Source organism: Notamacropus eugenii, chromosome 3 (genome assembly GCF_028372415.1).
Source record: "Notamacropus eugenii isolate mMacEug1 chromosome 3, mMacEug1.pri_v2, whole genome shotgun sequence".
Lineage (NCBI taxonomy): Eukaryota > Metazoa > Chordata > Mammalia > Diprotodontia > Macropodidae > Notamacropus > Notamacropus eugenii.
Window position 1 is genome coordinate 237531750 of NC_092874.1, and position 6000 is coordinate 237537749.

General features: G+C 37.0%; 1 pseudogene; it reads right to left on the minus strand.

Moving 5' to 3' along the window:
- The window catches only part of LOC140532010 (cAMP-dependent protein kinase type II-beta regulatory subunit-like), a 51632-nt pseudogene extending 48325 nt beyond the window's left edge, over positions 1-3307 (minus strand).
- Between the last annotated feature and the right edge of the window lie 2693 nt (positions 3308-6000).

Consider the following 6000-nt stretch of genomic DNA (forward strand, 5'->3'; position numbering starts at 1 on the left):
TTGTGAACAAAAACCACTATTCTGGATAGCAATTTGGAACTATGTCCAAAGGGCAACCAAACTACATACCCTTTGATCCAGCAATAACACTAATTGGTCTGTATCCCAGAGACCACAAAAATGGAAAAGAATGAATATATGCAAAAATATTTACAGCAGCTCTTTTTGTGGTGGCAAAGAATTGGAAATTGAGGGAATGCCCATCAATTGGAGAATGGCTGAACAGGTTGTGGTATAGGAATGTAATTAAATACTACTTTTCTATGAGAAATGATGAGGAAGTTGATTTCAGAAAAACCTGGAGATACTTGTATTGACTGATGCTGAATGAGGTGACCAGAACCAGGAAAAACATTGTGCAAAGTGGCATCAACATTGTGCACTGATTAGCTGTGGTGGACTTGGCTCTTCTCAGCAATACGGTGATCCAAGACAATTCCAAAGACTCATGATAGAAAGTGTTAACCATATCCAGAGAAAGAACTGTGGAGTCTGAGAGTAGATTGAAGCATACTGTCTTCACTTTTTCTTTTCTTTCTCTTTTTTCCCTTTTGTTCTGATTCTTCTTTCACAATATGACTATTGTGGGCATATGTTTAACATGATTGTACATGTATAATAAATATAAGCTTGCTTGTTGTCACTGGGAAGACAGAGGAAAGGGAAAGAGGAACAAAAGTTTGAAACTCAAAATTTTACAAAAATGAATATTGAAAACTATATTAACATATAATAGGGAAAAATAAGATACCATAAAGAAAATAAATATATCCTTTTCACGTCATGATATAATGCATCCAATATGGGGTCATGGAGAAATTAAATAAAAATGAATTTGAAACTAAAAAATTTTAATCTTAAAGAATGAGTCAAAGAGCAAATCATAGAAATAATAAATAATTTTATTAGAGAGAATGACATTTAAACAATATACCAAAATGTGTGGGATACAGTGAAATCAGTATACTTGGAAAAATGCATATATCTAAATGTTTCCATCAATAAAATAGAGAAAGAGCAAATTGATGAATTTGGCACTCAGTTAAAAATAGAAAAAATTAAAATTCAAAATTAAACACAAAATCATGAATCATGAAAATCAGGGGGGCAGATTAATAAAATTGAAAGTAAGAGAACTATTGATTTAATAAATGAACCAGAATTTTTTTAATAGGTAAACCATTGTTTAATTTGATATATTGCTCTAGTATCTTAGACAGCATTTTAAATTTTTGTATCAATATTCATTAAGGAAATTGTTGGTTTTATTTCTCTGCTTTGATTCTTCCTGCATTAATTATCAGTACAATATTCCTGTTGTAAATGGAAGTTGGGTAGAACTTCTTCTTTGCTTATTTTTTCAAATAAATCATGTAGTATTGAAATTAATTGTTCTTTAATATTTGATGGAATTTAAAGATCAGAGCCATGATGGAAGAGTAGAAGCAGGGACCTGCCTGAGCTCTCCACTCAATTCCCTCAAAATAAAAATTATTCTGAAGCAGCATAAGCCACAAAATCAAGGAATGAAGCAGATTTCCAGCCCAAGAAAATATGAAAGGCCGACAGGAGGGGTCTATTGCACCAGACTCGGAGCAGGGTAGAGTCCAACTTGGGCCACCCCAGGACAGATAGGACTAGAGAAGGTCTCAAGGCTCTGAATCACTGGCAACTGTAGTGATTTCCAAACTTCTCAACCTACAAAGCCAAAGACAGCTTCAAAGGTCAGAGGGAAGCATTCTCACCTGAGTGAGAGAGGAATGTGGTCTGACTCCAGCCACTGGACAGTGGCATCTACTGCTGCCGTGGCTAACTGCTTCAGGAACACTCTGCCTACAGGTGTGTCTGCGGGGAGAGGTGCAGAAATCAAGCAGTTAATCTGAGTCACAGTCCAGGGTGGTAGCCCTGGGGCAAGGAAGAGCACTGGTGTGGCAGAGTTAGTGGAGGCTATGGAAAGGAAATTGTACTAGCAGAGATAGGGCAGAAAAGAATGCTTGTGGTTGCTCACAGACAAGAGCATGCCAGGAGAGGAGTAAACACCTTTCCTTTGATCATACCACTTTGGAGGAGTGGAGAATTTACAGGTCCCTGGAGATATCTCTAAAAGCAGCTGAACAAAGCCCCTGAAACTTGGAGCAGTACACCATCCTCTTGGCAAGGAATCCAGAGATCAAAATATTGTCTGGGAAAATGACGAAAAGGAGGAAGTAAGATTATCGAAAGCTACTTTCTTGGTGAAAAGGTATTTTCTTTCAAAGAGGAAAATCAAAGTATACAACAAGAGGAAGATTAAAACATAATTGGAGGAAGTAAGGTCAAGGCTCCTATATTCAAAGCCTCCAGGAAAAATATGAAATGGTCTCAGGTCATGTAAGAGCTCAAAAAGAATTTTGAACATCAAGTAAGAGAAGTGGAGGAAAAATTGGGAGTGACAGAAGAAAATCATGAAAAACGAGTCAACAGCTTGTTAAAGAAGACCTCCCCCAAATTTCTGAAGAAAATAACACCTTTAAAAATAGACTAATTCAGATGACAACAGAGGTTCAAAAAGCCAATGAGGAGAAGACTCTCTTAAAAAGCAGAATTGGCCAAATGGAAAATGAGGTCCAAAAACTCCCTGAAAAAATAATACCTCCAAAATTCAAATGGATAAAATAAAAGCTAATGACTTTATAAGAAATCAAGAAATCATAAAACAAAATCAAAAGAATGAGAAACATAGAAGATAATGTGAAATATTTCATTGGAAAAACAACTCACCTAGATAATAGATCCAAGAGAGATAACTTAAACATTACTGATCTACCTGAAAACCATGGTCAAAAAAAGACCCTGCACATCATGTTCCAAGATATTATCAAGCAAAATTGCCCTGATATTCTAGAATCAGAGCATAAAATAGAAGTTGAAAGAATCTGAATTTGTGTTTTCATCTTCCTGTCTCCATAGTAAGAATCTGGGGTCATTCTTTATTTTGCTCATGTTGTTTGTCTGTTCCATGGCTTTTAAAGTTGAGCTCTCCTGCTGGAGGACAAGGGGAACTGACACAAGATTCTTGTTCTGGGTGGTGGGGACCTGCTCCCTAGCTTTGTGTGCTGGGGCTTTAGGTACTAGCTGCTGGGGGGTTATGGAAGCTTACCTGGTACTGAGCTGGAGTAAGCATCATTGAAGCTCTTGGGATGGGGGTAAGGAACCCGGCTCTGGATGATGCCTCCTCACCCAGGCTGCTTTGAAGCACTGAAAGTTTTGGCTGCTGGAAGATGCCTGCTTGCCTGGAGTTGTGCCTCCTGGAATTATGTTGAAGCATGGTCATTGAAGGATGCCTAACAACTGGTGTACATGATGGTTTTCCAAACTGGAGTCTACCAGTTCTCCTCCATGTGCCAATTGAGGGCCCTGGTATTGACAGTTTCCTGCTTTACCACCCTGAGGCTCAGGATCTTCCCCTGTTTTTTCTGAGGTGGGACTTGACACTGGCTTGCTGGAATGCTCCCATTCTGTAGTGCTCCCTATCCACCACAGCAAGAGGGACCTTTCTCATTAATCTTCCTAGCTTCCTAGGCTATAAGACTACTTCACCCTGTCTTTCTGCTGGATCAACTGTTTTGGAGGTTTCCTGTGGCAATATTCTCTGAGTTCTTAGAGGTCAGTAAAACAGAGTGGGAGAAACTTACTTCTTACTCCATCATCTTGGCTTCTGGAAGTACCCTTTCTTTTTTTAAGCTAAAGCAAAATATATTCTGTTCCAGCCCCTTATCTTTACTCTGTATGTCTCTCTCTGCTTTAAATTTGTTTCTTCGGAACAATATATCATAGGATTGTGAGTTTTAATCCACTCTGCTATCCACTTCCATTTTATGGGAGAGTTCATCATATTCAAATTCAGTTATGATTATTATCTACATATTTCTCTCCATCCTATTCTTGCTCCTGTGTATCTTCTCTCTTTTCATCCTCAGCAGTGCTGTGCTTCTGTCTACCACCTCCCCTCATCTGTCAGTCCCCCACCCTTTTACTTAATTCTGTCCCCTCCTACTTCCTTGTCAAGTAAGGCAGATTTCTATATTCAACTGATTGTGTGTATGATTTCTTTTTGAGCCAATATTAATGAGAATAAGGTTCAAGCAAAGCCCATTGGCCACACTCCCACCTTCCCCCCTTTGTAATAAGTCTTTAGTGGCTCTTCAGCTGAAATAATTTCCTACATTCTACCTCTCCCTTCCTTCTGCACCCAGTGTACATCCTTTCTCTTCTTATCCCTTAATTATTTTTAGGTCATTCCTCAAATTCACCTTATACCTGTACTTCCTGTCTGTGTATATTCTTTCCAGCTGTACTATTAAAGATACATTTTTAAAAGAATTACAATTATCATCTTTCCATGTAATAATGTAAACAATTTAGCTCTTTTGAACTCTTATCTTATTTCCTTTATACCTATCTAGTCATCCCCTTGGGTCTTGATATTGGAGATCAAATTTTTGACTTAATTCTGGACTTCTCCTGATGAATACTTTTTTAATATATAATTTAATTCTTTTCAGTTGTTAATATTCATTTCTACAAGAACTTGAATTGAAATTTTTTTTCCCAATCTCTCCCCCACCCCCACCCCAGGACAGCATGCACCCAATCAATCCTTTCTTCCAGTTTGTCCTCCCTTCTATTACCCACCCTTTTACCATCCCCCTTCCCCTCTATTTTCCTGTAGGGAAAAATAGATTTCTATACTCCACTGCCTGTATAGTTTAACTTTCAGTTGCATGCTAAAACAATTTTTAACATTCATTCTTAAAACTTTGAGTTCCATAATCTCTCCCTCCCTCCCCACCCACCTTCATGGAGAATACAAGCAATTCAATATAGGTCATACATGTGTAACAATGCAAAGCACTTCCATAAAAGTTATGTTGAAAAAGACTAACCACACTTCCCTCTGTCCTTTCCTGCCCTTCATTTATTCCATTCTCTCCCTTGACCTGTCCTCACACAATAGTGTTTGCTTCTAATTATTCCTTTCCTCAATTTGCTGTCCCTTCTGTTATCTTCCCTCTCTTTATCCCCTTCCACCTTGCCTTCCTGCAGGGTAAAAGAGATTTCCATATCAAATTGAGTGTGTGCTATTTCCTCCTTAAGCCAAATCCCATGAGAATAAGGCTCAATTATTTCCTTTCCCCTCCCCCCCACCTCCATTGTAAAAGCTTTCTTCCCTCTTTTATGTGAGATGATTTAATATATTCTGTGTCTACCTTTCTCTTCTTCCTACTACATGCCATTCAACAATAAGTTTTATTTTTTAGGTATTTTCCCTTCATATTCAACTCACCATGTGCCCTCTATCTATCTATCTATCTATCTATCTATCTATCTATCTATCTATCTATCTATCTATCTATCTATCATCTATCTGTCCATCTGTCTGTCTGTCTGTCTATACACACTTATATATACATACCTACACATATATAATATAAACATACATACACACCCATGCACACCTGCATTATATATATATATATATATATATATATATATATATATATATATATATATATATATATATATATATATATATATATATATTCTGGCTAACTACCCTGATAATGAAAATAATATTGAAAAAAATAATATATTTCCAAGTAGGAATGTATCAGTTCAACTTTAATGAGTTCCTTAAGGCTTCTCTTTCCTGTTTACCTTTTCCTGTTTCTCTTGATTCTTGTATTTAAAAGTCCAGTTTTCTATTTGTCTCTAGTCTTTTCAACATGGATACTTGGAAGTCCTCCACTTCACTGAAATTCCATTTTTCCCTCTGAAGTATTATACTTATTTTTTCTGGGTAGGTGATTCTTGGTTTTAATACTAAATCTTCTGACTTCTGGAATATCATATTTCAAGCCTTTTGATCCCTTAGTGTAGAACCTGATAAATCCTGTGCTATTCTGATTGTATTTCCACAATTCTTGAATTATTTCTTCTGGCTATTTGAAATATTTTCTC